Here is a 25553-nt window from a genome sequence, read left to right as displayed (position 1 = left end):
GCTAGACATAGTGCAATTCGCATTGAGGTCTCCGCAGATCAAAATGTTGGAAGATTTATACTTGATTGCAATTTCATCGATTGTGCTGGTCACTTTCTTGCACATGTTCACTGTTGAAGTCTTTTGGGGATTCCAGTAAATGTTTATAATCGCTACCGAGTCAGGTCCTGGGAGCTTAGCCATTGGGGTTTCAGAGTTCCACATGGTCAAAACGGCCAGAATTTCGTAGCTGCGAGTTATGACCTTTGTAATGGATATGCCGGATCCTATGCGGGTAGCTGTTAATAAGCCCGGCGAAGGACGACCCAAAGGCCCTTTAAAGACCGTAGATATTTCAATGCAATAACCATCAATGGCCGGTTTTTCACGCAACTACGTTTCCTGAAAGCATATGATGTCATAGGAGCTCAGGTCGTGACTGTCGGACTTGGTAAAATGAACATGACCTCTAGTGTTCCATGACGCTATACTTAAAGTTTCTTTCGAGGGTGTTTGCTGGAGTGGTTGGGATGTGAGTTGACACCCCCAGATGGTTGCTATCTATTGATCCCCGGACATGGCCCTTTACCTTTGGCCCTTGGTAACAAGAGGACACCATGGCAGAGTTGTTGACATAACTGTAAGGCCCCATGAAAGTGCGGATATCATGTAATTCAAAGAGGTAGAAATGGCTGATTTGAAAAAGGGCAAATATCCCAGTATATTGGGCACTAGGGAATATTAAGTAACTAATGGAAGGTCAGAAGGGGACCATTAAAACGAGTCATACACACCGATGGAAGTTTCATTCTCACAAAATGCACGTAGGGAATGCGTCCGCTGCAAGAATAGGTAAGTGGCTACCAACCTCATCATTATTGAAGTGGTAGTGCAGGACTATAGCAAAGCGGAAGCGGCCATTGTGTTAGCTGGGAGGTCAGAATAGCCACACAAATGTGGAGTTCCACTTACAGAAACTCTGTACCTCGTAATTATGACTTGCACATAAGACAAGAGTCATAGTTTTGGCTGCAGTTTATTCTGTGTTAGCAGTTCTCACACGGCTGGAGTTACAACAGGTATAGGTGTAGTGATGAAAATAAGCAACTCTCTAGATCACTGTTGACCACTTGAAAAGAAATTCAGAAAACAGAGTGAATAGTTTGCATATGCACACCTAGTTTACACAGCTCTTGTGCACGCACACAAACATGTGTCACCATAGGATCCGGTAGCATTGATCATAGATTCAGATTTTGTGTTCAAGTCGATGGCCATCTATTCCTAGTGTTGGGAAAATATACAAACAGAGAGTTATGGATGTATTGCCAGTAAAGATTTGTTAATTATGACATAAAATTTAGCATTTGATTTGATTTTCTTATTTATAATACGCATACCCTAGAGGGTCTACCAAGAATAGCATTGAGGCACAAATGTGAACTAACCAATTTGAAATTGCGCTGCAACAACTCAAAGATGGGTTTTTAATAGTTTCCTAAAAATAGACAGGTCATCAATTCATTGAAGGTCCAAGGGGAGAGTGTTCCAGGCTTGAGGTCCAGGCAGAAAACCGCCTCTCACCCCATGTGTTTATCCTAACGGATGGGACCTGCAAGATGTGCTGGTCAGTAGAACGCAGATATATTATACACTTAAATACAAGGCAGAGCACCTTAAACAGCACTCACTGATGAATCGGAAGCCAATGAGGATTCCTTCGGTATTGAGAAATAGCTGTTCTTCTTGGTAGTGAGAAAAGAAATCTAATTGCGAAATTTTGAGTGTCCTGCATTCTTTTAATTTGGAATTTGTGAGCCCTCATAAAAAGGCTGTTGCAGTAATCCAGCCTGGCATGGGTAAGTTTTCCAACTACTGTTGGTCGGTCCTTCTCAGCAATAAGTGGGATAACAGGTTTTAGGAGTCTCAGTTGGTAGTATACTGATTTGACCATTTGATTGACCTGGGAATTGCAGTCCATACTTTACTTGACTGCCAGATACAGTCCAAGTTCTTCACTACATCCGAGTATCTTGTGGGGGAACCAAATAGAGAGAGGTACGGGTTGTTTTGAACCATATTTCGTACCAGTCTCTTGGGACCCAGCACAATGACCTCCATCTTTGATGGATTCATCTGGAGCTTGTTCTCCAGCATTCAGCTCTTAATCTAACTAGCACAAGACAACACCAGATCTATTGCTTCCCGTGGATGGTTGAGTCGCACATAGATTCGGGTGCCATCTGCATATGAATGGAACGACAGGGTGAATTCAGTGAATATAGTAAGCAATGTTTGAATGTAGCTATTAAACAACAATGGCAAAAGCGAGGGCCCTTGAGGTACCTCTCATTCCACGGGTATGACGCTGGAAACACGGGCTCCCATTTTGACCATTTGGTCAACGTCACAAGTAGAGTTTATGTTATTAAAGTCAGTCACATTCTAAGTGTGGAATTTGAAAGGAGAGCAGTGATTTAGTAAATGATGCAACAAGAAAGGCATTGCAAGCATGCAGCCTGGTACATTACACAGATGATCACTGGCCTATGTGTCCTGCAGAAGTGTTAATTTCTCTCCCAGATTTACAATAGGAATGTGGATATTAGATCAAAATTCACACAAATCACATGTATGAATTGGCCGGTAAAATGATCAGAGTTTTGGAACACATAAGTAAGGTGACAGTGTTGGTAAAAAACATTTAAGAGGAACTGTTGTTCTGTGCTCAGTCTACTGTATTAAATATCAGTCATTGGTACATTATGCAAAAATTACTAATTATCACATCATTCTCACGTGTTTTACATTTTATTCAAGGATTGTTGATTTTAATACAAAGTTCTTTATCTTGACTATTGATAATCCCTTGGCTGTTGACAGTGTTTTGAGATCAATTCTTTCTTAGCAGGACAACAAATTATCTATGCTTCTCCAGTCTTAGATGGAGGTTAAATCTGTTTCTTCTAGTGGAACATTTTGTAGCTTTCAAGACCTAATCTTGACCTGTTTGAACTTTGACATCAGGGATGTTCTGCATGTATATTATTTTCGATAGTTTCAGTGTTTTAGGTTATAGATTGGATCTAGTCTTGACCTCAAGCGCCCTCACACTGTGTCCAGTTAGTGAAGTTGTTTTCCGGTTGTGGTCAACCTGGTGCTTCCAGAAGCTCTTCGGCTAGAATGCTCTGCCTAAGGAGTGCCTCATTTGTGTAGGGATGTGAGGATTGCTGTGTGCCAGCTGTAGCAAAATGTATGATAGACAACAAGACATTCAGAAATAGAGCAACAATAGACTGGAGGAACATCAAGTCATACATCTGTGTTGGGGACTGTTGCATAGAAACGAGATGCGTTTGCCAAACTGTTATCATCAGGAGAACAAATCCATGTCGTCTTCGGACTAAAGGGCCTGAGAGTGGCTTAGAGAGCTATGGCCTTTTTGCTTTCTGATACACTTAAAGGGAAAGGCATAAGGAGAGAGTTATGGAATAATACAACAGTTGTAAAAATGTGTATTATTATAGAGTATAAGAATAAGCTGAAAGAATCAGAATGCACCTATGCACATGTGTTGCATATTCGACCCTTCGATATGATCTGGGGCCGTATTATCATTAGATGCACACGCATACGCTAATGTGTTCAATTCAGAGATGAGTTGTGTAGGTCAGACAGCACAAAGCTATCACAAGTAGTGGCTTTTGCAGCTGGAATGCTGTATTATTGTTGGGGACAGGGGAGCCGACTTGTGAATTTCCCGGGGGGGGTCCAAATACAGGAAGTGACATCACTGGCAGTTATATGACCTCAGATTTGCATGTAGTCGTCAACTTGGTGCTACGGCGCGCAGGGAGCGGGTGTTGGCGCGCGCTGCGCAGAACAGTGGAAACATTGGCTAGCATGCACTGCATATACTAAAGTCAAGAAAGAAGGAGATTTAAGCCTTCGAGTTGCATTCCAGTAAGACATCACTGTCCCTACTCCACCGCTCTATAATCGTCCAGCAACACAACTAGGATGGGAGAATGAAATGCTTGCTAAACAGAAGGTACAGCTACAAGGTGGAGTACCACCACCATCACCAAAAAAAAAGTCCCCAATTCAAGGGAAACGAGAAGTAAAGACGTTTCCCGATTAAAAACTACCAAGCAAGACGTGTGTGGTGCCATAGTTCAGTAAAACATCAACAATTCAAACTTACAATAGTGCTGCTGTAGATTGGCCAGCCACAAGTGACATTTGCTAAAATGTTACCTCTGGGTAACCAGATAGAGTTAGGGATGTAGCTTAATCTTAAACCTTTCAGTGGACACATCAGATGTGCTGCTGAAGTATAATGCAATCCTGGCTGAAGTATAATGCAATCCTGGCTGAAGTATAATGCAATCAAGTGTGGTTTCAGACTTGGGGGGAAGAGTGTTAACTGCTTTTAACATTGTAGTTTACCAGAAATTCTGGTAAAGTAGTGTACAATGTTAAAAAGCAGTTACCCAGGCTCACCCTGCACCCAAGTGATGTTTTGGACTGATGGAAGCACTCGCGTCTAAATGTTGTAGCCATGGTTGTCTCCATGTTTTAAAAACTCCCACTTTCCGGGTTTTCAACATTCATTTGAAACACCCCTTATTCAGAAAATGAAGGAGTCAGTAAAAAAGCCAATGCTGAAAAGCCTATTTCGCACAAGTAGTAAGACCCAAAGGGTAAGAGCGACTGTATAGCAGACCATGCCAATGTAGGATGCTCCAGGATTACCTTCAGTCAAAATTCACCCACTGCAATGTTACTAAATTCAGATTGCAGAGTAGTGTCCGACTGAACCTCAATCAGTTCTTCCTGGGCATCAAATGGATGATGCACCATCTCCTCTGCCAAAAAAGTCTGCATCACCCAGTCATTAATGCCAGCATTTACGTCAGGGAAGTATTCATCAAAGATGGACCTTAATGTTGCTAGGTGGCTTGCCCTGCTCCAACTGTTCTTTTGCAAAGCTCTAGCTTCCTCTTGAAGGCAAATACTTTTTTATTCATACTTTCCTCTGTGTTCTCATGTCCACAGGACTGCCCCCAGAGGTGGGATTGGGAGTTTCTGGGGTGGTGAGTTCTAGTGGTCTTAGTTTCCTTTATAAAATACACAAATCACATAGTATGTCAACCAGACAATGTATCATTGTGTACAGCTTAAAGGGGGCCACCTGACCCAAAGCAGCACACTAGGAGATGTATTTTGGAACAATCAACATTGTAAACACACCTCTAGTTTAGATTGTAAAGAGTGCTTGTGCTGCAATTACAAGCACCCAGTTAATAAAGTCCAGACTTAAAACACTTGATCAGCATTCAGTGAGTAAAATAACCTTATAAAAATAAAATACAGCTTTGCATAAAATTACAGAGAATTTTGGGATTATCAGGCACTGGCAAGCGGGCTCTGCTGTTGCTGTGGGAGAAGTGAGACTTGCATTGGCGACAAATTTAAGGTTAATATCTGCCGTTTATCACAAGATGGCAGGCCAGCATAGATCTTAAGACTGAATATGCTATAAACCCTTCTATGTCAGCAAGAGGCTGATGTAGAGGAACCAGTGATAGAAAGCAATGAGGTAATTATACTGTACCATATCCTGTGGGAGGTGATGCCCCCCCAAGACTCAGGGAAGGCCCCTCGTGTCAAAAGGTTGAAAAAGTCCTGCTGTCCAGTCCCCACAGTCCTAACTTCTCCCCCACTTAGAGTAGAAGCAGTCTGCGGCACACAGCTTGTAATGAAAATCACACATTTTAAGCGTCAGGACAAAACACAGAGAACTGAATACATTGCTGAGGTAAATGAGTTCTGACTGGCAACACTGGTAATGCCGTATAGAGCCACATTATTGCACCGCCCAACTATGAGTTTGAGGGCAAAGGTGGAGGAAAATTCTCCAGCAAGAAGCTGGAGGTATTTCCTCCACCATACCGCCCAAAATAGAACAATTTGGGATATTACCACCAGCAAAATTACTACCAGCATTAATACCACTGAAATCCACCATAGAGTCGTATGGACTCCAATTAATGGGGACTAACACTGCCTACCACCACTTGTAATCCGGCAGTAATACCGCCAGACCAAGTGGCAGTAATGATAGTACAGTTTGGTGGTATCTCGGCAGATTTACAGGCCACACAGAGACATCACCTCTCTCCATGTTGTCTTTTATTGTAAAGTGGATTACCATGTTTCAGACCCGTAAGATACCCCTGTCTCCTCAGGTGACTCAGACCTCTACCATTCCATCCTACATAAACTTGATGCCCCCAGGCTGTTCTTCTAGTCTACTTTTATTCTCCCCATGTAGACCCAGGAACGTCATACTCCTGTTACTTTCATGGATTATTTTACTTCCTGTTCCTTAAAGCCAGGGGTCTTAAACATGTGGCTCTCCAGATGTTTTCGACTACGACTCCTATGATCCATCACCATTGACTACGCTGGCTGGGGATGATGAGCATTGTAGTCCAACACATCTGCAGAGCTAGAGGTTGCAGAACCCGGCGTCCAAGCAGAGGCCTGGAACTCCATACTGCCACAAGCACTTTATCATTTGACTCTGGCTCTGAAATAGAGACTTTATGCTGGCCCTTTACCCACAAACACTGGTTGTTAATATTATACCTTGGAGCTGCACGCGTTAATAGCACTAGTGCAAGAAACGTTCAGGACGGGCGGTAAAAAGACTTCTGTGGGTCTTATGCGGCCTATGAGTTCACAGGGTTTGGTTGACCAGGGAATAGCACACAAGGCATGGAGTTGGGACAGGATGGCAGGTTAGCTGCTGGCAACCTTTCAGGTGGCAACCGTACACCCATGAAGAGGGAGTGGAGATGTGCAGTGCTTCTTTGCCCCCCTGATTCTCTGATTTGTCAGAGCTACATTTTCAAAGCCTCTCTCTGAATGGAGCATGAGTGCATTCATCTCTCAGTTGTATGGTACAGTAGCACAGATAGGAGAAAGTGGTTGGTTGGCTCTCCACTTACATCTACCTGTTCAGTAGCACACCTGGGAGTGGGTAGTTGAACTGGCTTTGGGGTCCCCGTTTCTCTGTGATAGCATACTCTTGAGGGCATACTTTTTTAATGAACATTTAATTGCAACTGCATGTGCATACCAAGTGCTTAATTTGTAAAACAGTAGGTGCCTGTGCCCAAATATGTTCTAGCACTTCTGTGACACTTGGGCAGTTCCACACCACTGCTGCCACCCAGGGTTGGACTGGGACAAGAAATAGGCCCGGTCACCCAAAAAAAAGTGGCCCACCCCTCGCCTCAAAAAAGTTACCCACCCCTCGCCTCACGACAATGACCTCTGATGATATCACCGGAAGTGATGTAATTTGACCCCACACCAAAGTGACATCCTGGGAAGCGATGAAACACAACCTTTCATCCCTTGACAAAATAGGAAGTGGCATCAAATAGCATTGTTCCTAAGTAAACTACACTACGAAAAATATGGTTATGATTTCACTAAGGTGATATACATTTCATACAAGAATGGATCACCATACGCATCATTAATATCTGTGTGTATAGATCCATATTGTCAAAATACTGACTCCAAGCAGACGTCCAAGGCCACAAGATAATATGGTATTATATAGCACTTACCCTTAAGCTCTTTTTTATAGAACAAATATGCATACAATATCACCCAACCTGTGTTGGTACTCATATCGACCCAAGAAGGATGAAAGGTTTTTGAAGAATAAAAAATGAAAAACTAAATTTGAAAAAAATGAATTTTTCCCAAAATATTTTTTCAAACCAGCCCAAGCATAGCCTGAAACCGGCTTACTCCCCAGGGATGATTTCAGCCCGGCCAGGGGCCAATCCGACCCTGCTGCCACCACCCATAGTGTGACAGAGGCCGGGCCTTTGTGGGGCCTCAGGCTCCATTAGGAGCCTATTCATGAAGACAAAAAAAAGCACACACATTCTTTTGCCACGATGACCATCATCAAGGAAAAAGAAGGTGTGCGCTTTTTCTTTCGTCTTCATAAATAGGCTCCTAATGGACCCTGAGACCTCAAAGGCCCGGCCCCTGTCGCACTAAGCATGTGTGGCAGGGGCCGTGGATCGGGCTGCTGCTTGTTAATGAAGCAACAGCACGACCCTTTGGTAATTTATTCACTTTTTTTTTTCTTTTCAAACTGTGGATGCGCGCCCCCCCCCGGACATGAGGCTGCGGCCCACCAGAGGGGCGCGCCCCACAGTTTGAATACTGCTGCGCCTAAGCCCTCCCCTCCAGGACCATACACCAATGAGTCCTAGAGGGGAGGGCTTAATCGCACATTTTCGCAATTATACCCGACCGGAGAGAAGTGATGCAGTATCGATGGAAAGGGCCATCGATGCTGCATAACTTCTCTCCGGCCAGGGGTTCGGGGGGGCTCAGCCCTGACTTGATTTTGCCAGGGGGGGCTCGGGCCCCAGAGCCCCCCGTACTCGCCGCCCCTGGTTGTGGATGTGTGAGCATTCAGAGAAGCTGCTCCTGTCTTTTGCATATTACACAAGCTATTTGATTGAAGCAACTATCTATTGCGGGAGACCCGTGACCCGCAATAGGGTGACATTCTTAGTTTTACTCTGCACATTTTGTAAAAGGTTGGCAACATTAGCCTAGTCTCTCTGAAATAGTATTCATCGAATTTATAGAACACAAAATGTGTTTCTCGCCTTTGAAATCATTTTGCACTGATGATAGCCGTCACGTGGTGTGAGCAAGTGACTCAGTAACGTGCAGTATGGTTACTGACAGACGAATCACGTAGTGTATATTGTGCTGCGTGGTGTGGAGCTCCTCTCAGCCACATGAGTTACAAGATGGCACTGTGCATATAATTGACAATCATTTTAGGAGATTGTACACCTATGTGGCACTGAGCCAGTGTTTCCAATTAATGTACATAAAATAGCCTGCGTGGAACGGGTTTTGTGGTGTAGGCATAGGGCCCGATTCTCAGACGCGTTTTACAATGGCACGATCCCATTGGAAAATGCTCTGTGAATCAGGAGGCAAAATTTCTCTGAGCAGGGGAGTTGTTGTTTCTAGTTGGTGTTGTGGGCTGCCTCCGATCCTCCGGTCCAGCGAGTCGCGGTAGGGGTTCACCCTACGGCGCCCGGATCACCGGGAGCGGTCTCACCAGTGCCGAGGGGGGTCACCCCCGGGCATCAGCAACCACAGCTCCGAGGGCACTCGGGCCGCGCTGCACACAAGGCCACGACCACGTGGCACTCCACAGACACACAGACACAATAATGCAGACACGAGTTGCCACTTCTTGGGGCTCTGCTGCTCTGCCCTCGCGGTGCCAGCAGAGCCCCTTTTATTGTTACAGCGTCATGACGCAGTCATGACACGCACGCAGCGGGGACCACTAGACCCGCACACAACATCCCTCCTTTATTATAAAGAAAATAAAACAAAACCACACTGCAAACAAGTACTTTCTACTGTGTTCCACATGTTGCATTCTATTCCGGGCACCCACCGTGCCCCTACATCATTACAGCAAACATTGGGTGCATTCTAGTCCAAGCACCTCTTAACGGCTGCTAATCCTGAACCGTTGACCACTGCAAACAAACAGGTGTCTGCACACCACGGGGCCCGACCACGGGCTGGGGGAGTTCAGAAGATTTCCAGATCAAACTGGCCACCGGCGCCGCTGCAGGATAAGAAGAATATGTTCTCTTCATATTCCTCCTCCCCCACATCATACGGTTCTTCTCGGGGACCCTCCGCCACCTGGACCACCGCCACCTTGGGGGTCCTTCTCGCCTTTGCCTCCTTCCCCCCTGATGCCCCCACCATGCCAGCTGGGGCTGGGGAGAGGCACACCCATGCGAAGTGATCCCCTTTCCCGCACCTTCCACAGATTTGTCCTATCGCCGGGCAGTCCTGCGGGTGTGGAAGATCCCACCCACACTGATGACATACGGTGGCATTGGGGTCTCTGCTCGGCCGGTCTCCCCTCCTTATCACTCTTCCTCCTGGCCACCTGCCGACAGCGGCCACCTCCTCAACCTTCACTCTCTGCGTGGGGAACTCCATCTTGTTGTGGTGTCTAGAGGAATCCATGACTGAGGCCCGCACCTCTGCCAGTTCCTGGGCCCAGCCAAGCTCCAATATTCAATCGAGGGTCAGCGCTGGGTCCCTCAGAACCTGCTTGTGCAGTTTGGCGGAGCTGCAGCCATAGATGATTTGTGCCCGGATCTCGTCCTCCTCGAAATTCCCCAGGGCACAGGACAGTGCAATGCCGCGCAGCTTCCCATGGAATGCATCGAGGCTTTCCCCTTCCTCCTGCCTCACTCATCTCATCCTGAACCTCTCATAGTCCCTGTTGACCTGGGTCTGAAATACTCGTTCAGGGCTGCGATGGCTGCATCGTACGACTGATCTCGGGGCTTTAATGTCTTGAACAGTCTCTGGACGGCCAGCCCGGCAGAGTACAGGAGTGTCGGGCGTTTGGCTGCATCTTTGATCTCCATTGCAGCGAAGTACAACTCTAGGTTCTCCACCCAGGCCACTCACCGTGCCCCCAGACTTGCAGGCGCACCTAGGACATCGAAATGGGGTATTGGTGCCAGCTGACCCCGATATACCCTCTCGTCGTCCGACATGTTTAGTATTATTGGGGATGCCAGCCGCAGTCACCGGTGTTGAGGGATGCCCGCAGTCCTGGGCCTCAGGTAGCTTGACCCCTTTTTCCCCGCCCCCTGGTTGATTTCACCGGGGCCTCCTGGTTTCTCCTGCCCAGGACGCACGAGCACTCCGGGTGGAGCCGCAACCCCTAGGGCCCCGGTTGGGTACTACTGTGGGGGTTGGATGACACCCCTCTTCCCGGCAGTTCTCTTTTTTTTTTCAGTCCTTTGCTTTCACCCAGATGCAGCCCGGGCACGAGGGGTGTCCTCTTTTCACTCGCCCCACGTGGGATGTACTACTTGCCGACGCCGGTGCCGAGCTCAGGCAGCTCTGCCCCTTTTCTTTGTCCACGGGGCTAGGCCAGTGCTGTGGCCACGCCTCTTACTTGTTGCTGGACGCCGCTGGGCCACGCCCCTTTTCCGGGGCAACCTCTGGTGTGTTCTCCGCCTGGGGATTCTCCTGGCCGGTAGGGTATTGATATTTTTTTTTCTGAAATATGAACTTTTCACTGACGGCAGCCCGGGGCACAGCGGATGCGCTCGCCGCCCTGAAGGAGAGCACCGCCATGGGCTGTATCTCATGGGCCCGCCCCCTTCCTTTGTTCCAGGGCCTTGGCTTCCACATGGCACACGCCGCAGGCCAGACCTCTCCGGCCCAGCGGAAAAGTGCACTGCTTCTTCCAGGTGGGGCAAGGCGACCTGTGTGGCAACACCCCTGCAGGTCCCTGGGCCCCTGCAATGCTGCCACCACCACGCGCTTCTCCCCACACGGCCGCCGACTGTGGCCGCGTGTGCAGGTCCTTTGTCCGCCCGCCCGCTGCGAATGTCAGCAGGCGGTGCAACTTCCTCGTCGTCAGTGTTGTGGGCCGCCTCCGGCCCTCGGGGCAGCCCACATATACAGTCGGGATCACCCGACAACACTGAGACGTCGGTGGGCAACCGGCGAGTCGCGGGTAGGGATTCACCCTACGGTGCCCAGATCACCGGGCACCGTCTCACCAGTGCGGAGGGGGGGGTCACCCCTGGTCATCAGCAGCTGCGGCTCCAAGGGCACTCAGGCCGCGCTGCACACAAGGCCACGACCACGTGGCACTCAACAGACACACAGACACAATAACTCAGACATGAGTTGCCACTTCCTGAGGCTCTGCTGCTCTGCCCTCGCGGTGCCAGCAGAGCCACTTTTATTGTTACAGCGTCATGATGCAGTCATGACACGCACGCAGCGCGGACCTCTAGACCCGCACACAACAGTTGGGTTAAAATGTCTCTTTTGTTGGGCAAGTTAATGTTTCACCAGAGAATGCACCATAGAAAAAGACGTGCCGATTCGTGCCAAAGACCAATGTTTTGGGCCTGACCAGAGATTAAATAATCCAGCTGTACACATTTCCACTGATATATTAGTTGATATATTTAAAACAAATACAAAGTTATTTAAATAGCTATCCACAATGTCTGCATGCTTTGAGGCCTTTTTTAAAAAGTACAACCTCCCTATATATGTTTGCAACAGGTTTATTTATTTATTTATTTATAACATTTAGGTAACTCCCAAACCCAAGGGTATCACAGCGTTTGGTACAATATTAGAAATATAAGGTATACAACAGAGACAGGCGACAGACATGATTAAGAAGTAGAATAATTAGGGTTAGTCGTATTTATCGAACAGCCACCTTTTTACGAATCTTTTGAAAACTATACAGGACTGTTCATTTCTGAGACCCAGTGGAAGAGTGTTCCACAGGGAGGGGGCAGCGACACAAAAGCCAACACCTCCAGCTCTGTTGCTCTTGAACAGGGGTATTGCTAGGTCTGGAAAAGATCCAGGGCTACGCTAATGTTGTGACTGTCGCGACTTGGGGCTAGCTAGCCTTTTTGGTTGTAACCCCTGAGCTTCTATACGGGGCTACCACCAAAAGACCCGGGGCTATAGCCCCCTCAGGCCCCCCCCCACCCCACTGCCCAGCAACTCCTCTGCTCTTGAATCACGGGGTAACCAGCAGGGTGCTGCATCTAGATCCAAGAGAACGTACTGGGAGATTTTGTGAGATGCTGTCGTTGAGGTAAAGTGAACATTCCTTGTAGATACACCGGTGGGCAATAGACAATGTTTTGAAATCAACACTGGGTAGCCAGTGCGCTTCACGTCTGACTGCTGAAAGGTGATCGGAACACTTAAGTCCCCTCCAAAGAAGAGCGGGGAAATTAGGCAGAATCTCCCAGCCTTCTGCCTCTTTGACTTTACACCAAGTAGTACATGTCTGGAACATGAAATATGCCGATATAGGGCGACTCAGAGTTAAAATAGGTTTTTATGAAGTGGCTCAGAAGCCAAACACAATCTGAGCCAAATGTTGCTCACCCTGTAATATAGAGACACCGTCATTCAATACATTAATCAGGAAGGGCTGCCAACTGTCAGTGTACATCTTATTCCCAATGCCAAGGGTAGAATCATGAATGTGACTAATCATTTCCCTGGATCCACCCAGGACAGCTACACTTTTTATTCATAGATGGTCCTAAAAAAATGTAAAATGTTGAGGAAGAGAAGAACGGTGAAGAGCGGGAATAGGGCAAGTGCAACAGATTTGCTGTGTCCATTATTTAGATGTTGCTACGTGTGCGCATATGGGTTGGAGGTTGTGAACATTAAGTTGTTCAACATATATGCAATCTGCTCGTAGTGCAATATTCTCATTAGCCCTGTCTGGACTGACATGGGGATGTAGACTGAGCAGCCTTGGTCACTTTGCTTTTAACATATTATCTCGTATCCTCCACTAAACAACGTAATTATGATAGGTTATTTATAACGCGCTTAATACCCAGATGTTTCTAGGCGCAGACCCGGGGATCGAACCAGTGTTGCTCGAACCAGTGTTGCTCCGTGTCGTCTTGCTTCCAAGGCGAGCACGTTGCCCCTGAGCTATCCTCCTGAGACGTGCACCGTTGCCTAGTTTGCGGATTCACCTTTGGTGCTTGTTAGATTGGTGTGCAGTGTTTTCTGCTGTGAGGTTGCCTCAGGGAAGCTGTGCATCACAATGGCCCTAAGAGGGGTCCTCTGTGAGAAATGGAAGCTGATGTCTACAACTCTTCAAACCTACCTATTTTCCAGCCTTACCCTTAGTGCTTGCTGGAATAAATACTGGTGTGAGTTCCTGTGAGGTTGCTTCTTAGCAGTGTTGCATCCCCTGGGTTGGCACAGGAACCCTCTGTGAGAAATGTTAGCCACTGGTTAACACACTTCTTCCCTCCTACTTAATCACCAGCCCTACCTTTGCATGCCACACATTGTTCTGTGGTTCCATCCGTGTGAAGCATGTGTGTTAATGTGTCTAGACTCACTTTAAAGATATTGTCAAAAACAACAAATTAGTGAAGTTACTCATACACAACAAGCATGCTATCTGTGCAACATAAAGCCCACATTTGATGTGGGGTTAGGGGTTAACCTGATGTGGTTCTGACCGCTGAAGTGACGTCTGCAGCACGTGTTTTTAATAAAGTAATCGAATAAGGCTTTTTGTGATTGCTGTAGGACACAGTGAGTTTGGGTCAAGCAAGGACTTACCAGATGACCTTGTGAAATGTCCCCTATCAAGAGCAGAAATAAGATACAACAACGTTCAGGATTTTGAAATCACAGTTCTGTGGACTGCACATTTCTGCTCATGCCTAACAGTACACTCCAAAGTTTGCAGGTGAAATAATACTGGCATGCTGTATGCTGCCACCTGACGTAGACACCTATGAAAACCACAGTGAAATAAGCAGCTCTATAGTTTACTGAACACTTTATTTGGTGAAACATTTGGCACAACATAATTAAGCAAAATATTGCTATTAGTAACCCGGGATAGTAATAGTGCTTTCATCTTGAGTTGAGAAACAACGTGTTTGCCGTTTCTCAGCTCGAGATAAAAATTACAAATTAAGATGGCCACCATAGATCAGGTAGAAGGGAACTACATGTGGTCCTTTCTCCCTTTCCATAGCAGCCATTGCCGGATCGGGGCCTCAGCAGCGCAAGGTAAGGCGGGTGGTGAGGGTGTTGAAGATGTGAAAAAGGGGGTAAGGGGCAGGAAACGTGTGGGGCCAGCACACTTAACGGATTCCTAGCAAGGGAAGATGGCGGCCTCCGCTCTGAGAAGGTTTGGTGCGGGATTGTTAACGTGAGGTATAGACCCTATTCAAACCTCCTCATTGGCTGGGAGGCTGCCACATCCCCCTCACCGGGTACTAATGAACAATAAGATGAAACTAATAGCATGCAACTCCCTGTGCTTGCACCATGAGAGATTGTATTGCTCAAATGCAAGTGTTAAATGCAGCCACATTAAGAACTTTTCAGAATTGATGCTTTAAAGAGCACAGTGCCAATGTTTCCATAAGAGAACCGTGGAAACTGTAGGTTGATGCAATGCTTGATTGCTTTGAAGAGAGCTTTAGTTTCATTGTATGGCGTTTGGTAGTAGTTGGCCTTGGCAGTGTGTAGCACTGAGTTGTGTGAGCAGGACAAGGTAGATGTGCTGCAGGTCAAGTTTCGCCCAAGTCGTTTCTTCTTTTTTTGATGGTTTATTTGTTGACCTTGAGTGTACCAGGTTGCAGAAGGTTTGCAGCTTGAAATAAAACACAATGGGCCTCATTAGGACCCTGGCGGTAGCCGTGCCCTTATTAAGAGCACGGCTGCCGCTGGTAATGATTTTTTACCGGGGCCCAGAAAAGGGCAATGATTATTTTATTGCATTTATAAAGCACACAAACTGCCCTCGGGCATCGAGGCGCTGTTACAGGTACTCACACATAGGTACAATATTTACGATGCAGGTAAAAAAAGATTGGTTACAGACATTGCTCGTGTTCCATGGTTACAGGGAAACAGTGGGGCAGGTGCATGTTTATTAGAAAAAAGTGTTTTTCAGTGCCTTTCTGAAGGCCGTGAGGCAGGTTTCAGATCTAAATATAGGTGGCAGTGAGCTCCAGGATTTTGGTGCTATTACTGCAAAACTCGACCCGCCGGCTTTGGCTCTGTTGAAGGCAGGAATTGAGAGTTGGTGTGTGTACATGTCACGGTTTGGTCCGAGTGTCTGCACTTGGCGTATTCGTTCTGTTAGGTAGGTGGGGGCAGATTGGGATAGGCATCTATGGGTGATGGTCTTGAACAAGATGCGCTCTTTCACTGGGAGCCAGTGGGCCTTTTGTCTTGCTTGGGAAATGTGTTCCCTCCTGGGAATGCTGAGAGCTGCCCTCAGCGTGTTGTTTTGTGTAATTTGCACTCTGTTGATGTTTTTGGCAGAGGTGCCCAGTAGGAGGACCAGTTTTGCACCTATAGTGGCCCTAGTAATGTTGAGGCAGTTCTCAGTGGAGAGGTGGGCTTTAACAGCATTGATAATTTTGGTTGTGAGTGCTGCTGCAAAGGAGGTATAGCTCACGTGTCTATCCATAGACAAGGTTGAGTCTAGGTAAACTCCCAAGGTTTTTACAGGAGTGGCAATATTTGCTGTCTAATTTTCTGAGGATTTCCTTGGGGCCAGCCAGTAGGATCTCTGTCTTGTCCCCATTGGGACAGACACCATTTGCTGCCATCCATGCCTTTGAGGTGTTTCTTTAAGACCTTGTGGTCCACCAGGTCGAACGCTGCCGACAGATCGAGAAGTAGAAGGATTGAAGATTTGCCCTTGTCCATATTTCTTAGCAGTTGGTTTTTTTAAGTCGAGCAGGGCTGATTCAGTGCCATGCCATGGCCGAAAACCAGATTGTCTCTTTCCCAGGATGTTGTGTAATTCCAGATAGGCTTGGATCTGTATATACTCGGCCTTGTCCAGAATTGTCAATAGGAAAGGCACAGTGGTAATGGGCCTATAGTTTTTTGGTGAGTCAGAGTCTAGAGTAGGCTTTTTTTAGTAGTGGCCGAACCCATGCTTCCTTGAGGGAGGCGGGTACCGAGCCAGTGGCAAATTAAGCATTAACAAAGGTTGCAATGAAGGGTGCTAGTGCTTCAGAACAGTCTTTGACTATGTGTCTATTCTGTTATCCAGTGTCACTAGGAGGAAGGAAGCAGAGCAGAACACCACAACACCAGGAGTCATAGCCCAAGGTAGAGTAGCCCACGATAAATCAGTTTTCCTTTATCGCTGGCACCTGCCATTCTTGGGGCCAGAGGTAGTAGAAGAGCAGAGTCTTGACATCCCAGTTACATGGTGGCCCTCCTACATACCTGGTACTAAGCCAGCTCCAAAACATCTCTTTCTGTGAGAGGGCAGATCTATGGCCGCAGAAATATGTGTAGCTCATACCCACAGCTGGGGCTGCTCGTCAGAGACTCCAGTGAGTCAAAGTTCTACAAAGTGTCCTATTCCAATGAGGGTGTTAGCAGTGGGTAGTGGGAAATAATACAATCCCACAACACTGATATTGTGCATTTGCAATATGTCTGCCCCTGAGTGCTTATCCATCTCTGCCAGAGCTCGCTGGAAATCTCTGCTCAAGACGAAAGGAATAAGCCCCGGGGAGGGTTTGCTTCTAAGCAAACGGGTAAATGGCTTTGTTGTACTATAGACCCAACCTTAAGAATATGAAGGCGGCCATAAGCGCCAGTTGACAGCATAGGTAGCCAAAGGCAAAACGCTCTATACGCTAGGTCCATGAATTCTGCCAAATCTATGCAGGAGACTGGGCACAGCAAGGCTGCAGAGATCCAAAAGAGGAAGATGCTCAAAATATGAGACCAGATATCACTATTCTGAGACCAGACCAAGTTTACATGAATTGTATTTCAAATAAAGTAAACAATCTCTGTGACTAACGTTAAAATACTAGAAGAACGGTTGTGGCAAATGTGGGATGTTTCACCCACGCATCCAAGCCCTGCTACATCATTGTGCATTACTGGCAGCGGAAACATCATAATGGCCGCCGGGAAGCATGCTGCTGGCCAGAAATCACCAGAAAGTGCGCAGTGAGAACCTGACAGACAGGCTGCCATCTTCTTTTGCCTCTGTCAGTGTTAATACAGGAGACCATTGCCAGCCCCATCCTTTGGCTGCCCACAGAACAAAAGCAGCAAAGGAATACAGAGCTGTTCAACAATTCATTTTCTTGATTGTCAAAATTGCTAAAATCATGGGCATGAAACCACCAAAAAAATCCAACTTCTGGTTGGGTGTTCTACATTACTCCACTGCAGAATCCACATCAATACAATGTTAGGAAGGATCATATGCTATCAAGTAAAATTTCCTTTTTGAAATGTATTAATTTAAGGCAGCTGTCAAAAATGGGTGCAATACCGGTGCCCGCCACTGACCGGCGCTAGCGATCTAAAATCTGACAGGAGACTGTATTTCAGGAGCTAAACAGTGAACCTGAATTAGCTGGGACTTCAAAGGTTTGCTTGTCCATGAGAAGTCCTCACACCTGGTCATACCAGCAAGAAGGCAGGAAATCACAAGGTTCTGTTAATCAAATGGAGAGTGGCACCCTGGACTGATGCCCTGCTAGCAGGAAAAACCAGACAAAGGATTCTTTCAGCTGAATATGGTATGCTGATTTTGGGTGTGAACTGTCAACACTGCTCTGGGGGAAGGCAAGACATCTGATCTCCGAGTCAAGCCAAGTTTCTAGGGGCGGGGACAAACCAATGGGTGTCCTGCAGTGGAGGCAAATCTATGTTTTATTAAATGGCTTATAAAATATTGTATCAAGTTGACAGAAATGTACAATTTGGGGATTCTTAATATGAAAAATGCACCCATGATTTGAGACTAAGCTGGACGTTGTGGGATGTTCTGAGGCCAAGCCCTGTAATTATTAATATTGTAACGTCTGTGTTTATGCTAGAGACCTAAAAACTTACTGTAATATGCCCAGAGAGGGTGTGTACCTCCATGTCAGATTTGAGGAAAAACCAATATGGCAAAACCCACTAAAAGCACAAAATGTTGTCATTTCTGAACCCAAGCTCGTGGAAACATGTGACTTGAACCGAACTCTAATTTAAGCAATCTGTCATGCAATTTAGGTAATATTAACAAGTTGTGTATCTTGTAATTATGTGTTTTATGAAAAAGAAGATATGTTGTATGGACACAAAGGGGAGTGTCCTTTCCTGGAGCCCTAAAGATGACACCGGATGACTCATTCTGACTCACTCCTCCATTCTCCAGTCAGGTCACAGTAAATCCTTTAACCTATCAAATCCTCAGTGGGTTGGGCATAGAAAATCAGCCTTCCCACCCACTTTCAAAAGACATAAAAAGAACCACTGAGACCCAGATAGGGATATTCATTTTCCACGCTTCAATCAATTTCTGCGCAGCACGCTGCCCGACCATATCCAGAACTTAGACTCCAGAACTTGAAGCAGAGAGGCCTGAACCAAAAGCTGAATCCTTCTCAGCAGGCCTCAGAATCCAGCAACCTAACTAAACTATTGAACAGTCGGGCGAGCTGTTTTGATTCTGGCTAGAACCCTGTGCCAGAACCATATCCAGACCGCTGTGCAGTGCCGATAGCAGACCCAGACCAGACCACTGTGTGCAGAACCAGTGCCAGAGGCTGTCTGGAGAGAGAACCGCAGCCCAAACCTGACCAGATCCGTGACGAGGTTGCATTCCTTCCAAAATTAGGAGTGAGTATCCAGCCAGAACTGTACAGAACCAATCTCTTAGTCTAAAGTGTTCCTATCCCTTCCATTTCAACCTAATTAGAACTGCATAGAAATCATGTGTCCATCCTGTGATTTCAAAGCTGTAAAAGTGTCATCTGTCATTCTGAAATCTTGACTTCATTTCTGAAAATCTACCTCCACAAAAACGTCCGTATCTTTTGAACCGTATGTCCTAGAAGCGAGATTTAACTGTCATTTTAAAGCTAAGATCCTGAGCTTTCGCGATCGACGCACTCGAAAAAGTGCCGCGAATTGCAATTTGACTCAATTTCACCACTTGTAAAAATAGCTGCTTCTTGCTTTCCCCTGCTGAAATTCATTTTCACTCTGATAATCATTCCTGAATCATTGCTAATGTTGACTTGAACTAATTCAAAGTAGCTATCACCTACCCTGAATCTCCAATAGGGAATTAAAATCATTTGCAGCATATTTTTCACTTCATTGCAATCACATTTAAAAGTATTTGGCCTGTGTTTTTTTTAAATCATCCCTGTTTCTCTAAGCTTGCTGGGGGGGGGGGGGGGGAGAACGGGAACTGAACTGCTTTTGATTGTATTTCTGAAAACCTGTGTGCCCTCATTTCCATCTCTTCATATTGCATAGGGGAGGAGTGAGTTGTCACAAGGAAAAAGTGATGATATTATCTCTTGTTGAAACGATATTGAGTGTTATTTCTTTGCTGCATTCTTCCCCCATCATTGCTTTTCCTTGAAACCATACAAAGTATTCTCTGATACCTTATCCTTTCTATACCAACCCCTAAGTAATTAAAGAATTTTGCTACTGTAATATTATCCATTGTTGATCACTGTTCATATTCATAAGTGTGCTATCAAATATTAATGTATTCATAAAAGTGATATATATATATATATTGTTTAATTTTCCCAATAAACCTTTTAATTTGCAAACAAACTTACTTCTTGGCTCAGTGAGGTCAGGGGGGATTCAAAGAGGGGCGTTATAGAAGGGTTTATCATTCAGATTTAAGAACTTGACATAAAAATATATGAATAAGGGCTTCCATTGGGCATCCCAGACTAGGCATTGACTTAGTTGGAGTGCTTGATTGAAGGCACTTACACAAAGGAAGGACCAACATCCAGTGGCTTAACTCCTTTTTACTGTGGTGCACTGTAAAGGAATTATTTCCAATCTATAGGGTCCCTATAAAAATAAATAGATGGCACAGCCATGGGTGCCGTTATCCAACCCAATCTTACCAATCTAGAGATGACACATGAACATACAGGGATTTATGCCAAAGGCAATCCTTATAAAAAAAAACATGTAAAACCATGGTTATGTATAAAACACTATGATAATTATTTGGGTGGGTAGTGAAAGACAAGTTGTTTGTAAATAGGATGAGTTCTAAAAATCAATATTTGATGTTCAACCATGCTATGAAAAATGTCAAGGTAAATCATTCCGATCTTACTATGTATCAGCATGCAAGGACACTACAAATAACAACATTTCATACTAATGCCCCAATACATAATCAAAGCCATCATGTGAAACATATAAAAGGGAATTTAGTATTTGGACACAATGGAACAGCTGTACCATTGGAGCATATATAGAAGAAGCAAATACACTGGGGGTTAGTATTACAGAACGGTGAGTCAAATGGAGAGAGTTTTTTAATCATAACAGAGAAGATTTATTGGGGAAAAAACGGACTTAACAATGAGATAATCTCTCCGACCACATTGCCAATTTAAATTATAAAATCAGGAACACAATATGAAATAATTGGGAAATGTTTGACAAAGAAGGAGGAAAGCTAGAATAACCCCTTTGCTGGTAAAACTTAAATTAAGAAGTACCAGCCTCCAGAACATAGATACAGGAAAGAATACCAGAAGTCACTGACACACAGTTAGGTATTGGAACCTATAAAACGACATTAACCATGGGGCAACAAAAACACATAAAAAGACCACAGAGGTTAACATTGCATTACAGCACACATGGACTTGAAAGAGGCTTATGGATTCTGAAAGTACACATGTTTGTATGTGATCATATGTCACTGTTTCATAGATGTAAGTAAAACCAACAGACATGTACAATTCACATTACTGAACACAAGACCTGCTTACAAAACAAGATCGAAAGTTAAACGATCTGGGAGTCATATTAGAGTGAGTGGAACAGAAACAGAAAGCATAGAATGTCATGTATGTTTTATTTTCCAGACGCCCCGAGGTGTAGGAGGGCAGCAAAGTGGAGATAGCATTTCAGCCTTGCTTTCCTACACGTCTCAGAAAAGCGCATCCTGTTACACCTGCATGAGCATTTCATTCAGGCTTAAAAGGAATGGATTCCCATGGAATACACCTCGCATTATCACCTGCTAATGAGTAGGCGGGTTCCATTGGAATCCATTATAAAACACCACCTGCAAAGTGTATTTGTAGGCAATGCTTTATAGCTCACAAAGGGGAGAGTAAAAATGAAGTGTAAAGGCGAGTTCACCTCGGTTTACTCTTTAGTTTTACTCTCCGCTTTGAGAGCGAAAAGAAATCCATGCAGAGGAACCCTCAGTACGTAAGAGCAAATGTAGGCTGTGCCTTGCATGCAATTGCTGGCTATTTTTTAAATGACACCCCGTATCACAGAGGGGCATAAGTATGCTGATTTCTGTTGGGCAGCAGTACAACAAATAAGCGGCACCGGTCAGACGACTATCAATCGGAGATTACTGAAGCAAGAACAACATTAAAAAAAATGTAATCCCGAGCCACAAATGTAGGTTTGAATGGGTGATCTAAATGGCATGTCAAGTCAGAATAAATAAATACATCTTCATTTGTTTTAAGAGGCGTGTCACTTCGCATGATTGTGCATTTTAAATAATGTTGTAGATACATATTTTGTATACATTTTTCTAAGAATGTTATTTATAAATACTATAGGATGAATAGATGCTGGAAAAGGTAGTTCCCTGGATAGTGAGATCAGATCACTCAAGATGTAGAAGTAGATTACTTGACGCTGAAAAGACTGCATGCTCATGCACACACATTTTAAGGCATTCATCATCCTACAACACCCTCTAAAGACAATGGATGTTCAACAAAAATCCAAGTGGGTGTCAATTTAAAGGCACATGAATTGCCATGTATCATTTGCTAAATTTGTATGAACTAAAAACTATTTACAAACCTGGTAAAAAAAAAGTCAGTCACCCATACCACCATACAAATGCAACCCTAACAGCAGATGAGCTTTCTATCTGCCACACAAAAAAATCAATGTGACACCTTAACACAAAAGACAAATTAATTTTCAATACCAAAATAAAATGTTTTTACTAAAATCCCAGAGTATGACCTATTGGCTTGACAACATATTTAAATCCAACCTAAAAACAGTCCTTTCTTTACTTTCCTACAGGCTTCTCTTCAATGCAAGACACATGTCAATTAAAGGCAACTGGTCCCCGAGTCTCAGCAGGTGTCCCCCACTCTTTCTTCGGTCTACTAACATTGTCTGCTTATCTCAGCGTCCAGGAAGATTTTGGCTGCAAGGCATTCTTCCAGTACTGCTGTGTCTGTATAGACCTTATGGTTTATGTTTCTTACCTGTAACTCTTGCTCTCTAGCATGGGTATTGCATGGATTCACATGCTATGAATACACTCTGTCGTCAAGCTTGGAATCCTCAGGAAAAAGAAAGTAGTTTTGCTTTAGGCTGAAAACTGCTCATCTCCTCTATATCCAATAATTGTCCTTTTGGGTCACACTACCCCTGCCAATGACACACGCCCTCCTAAACTCCACCCCTAGTGGCCATCTTCAGATTTGGTCGCTTATGTAAAGAGGCAGCATGAACCAAGAAGAGCCAGAAAGGGCAAGGAGGGAGGGTTCACTGTGAATCCATGCAAGACCCCCTGCTGAAGAATAGGAGTTGCAGGTAAGTAACTTCTCCAGGGGGTCTTGCATGGATTAACATGCTCATGAATACGATTACACAGCAGTACATATACACAACCACGGGAGGTGGCAAGGCTCAACAGAAGCAATAAACGTACCCATGGAACAGACTCACCTCAAACAAACAGGTTGCGTAGCACTGCTTGTTCAACACAGTACTCCTCCCTGGAATCCCTGTCGACGCAGTAGAATCTCGTGAAGATGTGGGTGGACCTCCACGTAGCAGCCCTGCAGATGTCAAGCAAAGGAACATCAGAGAGAAATCTGTTGTCGCTCTGGTTGAGTGGGATCTCGGCCGGCCTGGAAGATTCTGTTGGCCAGACGATGACAGTGCATGATTCAGCCAGAGAGGCACCTGGATATGGAAGCCTTAGATAGGGCCTTCCAAAATTGACAAACAGCTGAGACGTCTTCCGGAAATCCTTTGTGAGTGCCACATACAACATCAAGGCAAGAGCAATGTCCAGCGAGTGCAACGCCCACTCAGCAGGAGTAGAAGTGTTCAGAGAGAAACCTGGCAGAACTAAAGGCTTTTTGAGATGGAAACCCGAAGGAACATTTGGCATAAAGGTGGGACGAGTCCACTGCACCACCTTTGTAGCATGGAAGGTCAAGTACGGCTGATTGCAGGAGAGGGCCTGCATCTCCCCAACTCACCTGGCCATGGTGATGGCCACCACGAAAGCCTTCATCCACGAGTGAAACATCAGAGGGGCCCGATGCATCAGCTAAAATGGAGGCCCCATGAGCTTAGTCAAAACGACTTTGAGCTCCCAAGCCAGGGCAGGAGCCTTCACTGGCAGAAAAGTCCTGAAGAGGCCCTTGAGGAACTCTTTGACGAGCTGTTCGACCACATGGAGGGCTTGCCTGGCACCCGGGTGTATCAGGATATGGCAGCCAGATGAACCTTGATGGAGGTGGGAACTAGCCCAGCTTTGGCCAGCGATAGCAGGTAACAGAAAACTGAAGAGCCAGTATCCGCAGAGGCATCCTCTTCCGATTCCAGCACCACACTGTGAAGCGCTTCCATTTGTAACTGTAACAAGACAACGTAGAGGAAGCTCTGGCCTTGGTCAGGATCTGCTTGCACTCCAGCGGCAGAGAATAGTGCCCAAACTCTAGGCTGCAGGAGCCAGGCCACGAGGCTCAGCAATGCGGGGTCGTGGTGCAATATGGTTCCGTTTTCTCTGGAGAGAAGGTTGGGAAGTGGAGGCAGTCAGATGGCGAAGGTCCAGGTACTAATCCTGCCACTGCCACACCGGCATGATGAGGAACATCCTGGAATGGCAATATCTGAGTGTGTTGATCACATGTAACAGGAGCAGGATTGGAGGGAAGACATACAGAAAGAGAACGTCCCACTGGAATGAGAAGGTATCCCCAGAATCCTCGGCTGAGGATATCTTCTAGCCACCTTCCAGCATTTGAAGTTGACAGCTGTCACAAAAAGGTCAATCTGGGGAGGACCCCACCTGCTGAAGAGATGAGACACCTGCGCTTGTTGAAGTTCCCACTAGAGGCAAGACCAGAGCTCCCTGCTGATTGAGTCCGTAATGGTGTTCTTGGTGCCTGCCAGCTGAAAGGGGACGAAGAACATGCCCTAAAGAATGGCACAGCACCACAAGGACGGGGCTTCCAGGGAGAGAGTGGGGGAGTGCGTCCCACCTTGTTTCCAGATGTAGAACATGGTGGTGGTGCTGTCCGTGAAGACAAACACCACCTTACCATGTAGCTGAGGCTGGATTGACTTGATGGCCCAAAAGGCAGTCTGGGGCTCCAGGACGTTTATGTGCAAGTCCTTCTCCTCCAGGAACCAGAGGCCTCTAGCGTGAGACTGCCCTGTGTAGGCTCCACAACTCTCTAGAGAAGCGTCCGTGGTGATCCTGGCCTGGTATGGGGGATCCGAAAGGGAGCTCCTTAAATGAGATGCAGACGCACTGCCCACCATTGCAGAGCCTGCAGGAATGCCAGATTGAGGGCGATCTTGTCTGCCCATGTACCTGTGACCTGTTGCTACCTGGCGTCTATGAATTCCTGGAGAGCCGCATCTGGAGCCTGCAAAAGGGGACCAGATGGCTGCAGGTATACATCATGCCCAACAGGGACTTGATGGGCTGGACTGCTGTGATAGACCCTGCTGACAGCCGCTGAACTTTTCCTGGGATGGCATTGTCGGGGAGTTGTCGGCAGACATGCCACTGTGTTGAGACGGGCACCCAGGAACAGAGAGTTCTGTGATGGCACCACACAGGACTTCAGATAATTAAT

The sequence above is a fragment of the Ambystoma mexicanum genome, chromosome 1p (genome assembly GCF_040938575.1).
Source record: "Ambystoma mexicanum isolate Mex_15411 chromosome 1p, UKY_AmexF1_1, whole genome shotgun sequence".
Taxonomy (NCBI): Eukaryota; Metazoa; Chordata; class Amphibia; order Caudata; family Ambystomatidae; genus Ambystoma; species Ambystoma mexicanum.
This window is presented reverse-complemented; position numbering follows the sequence as displayed.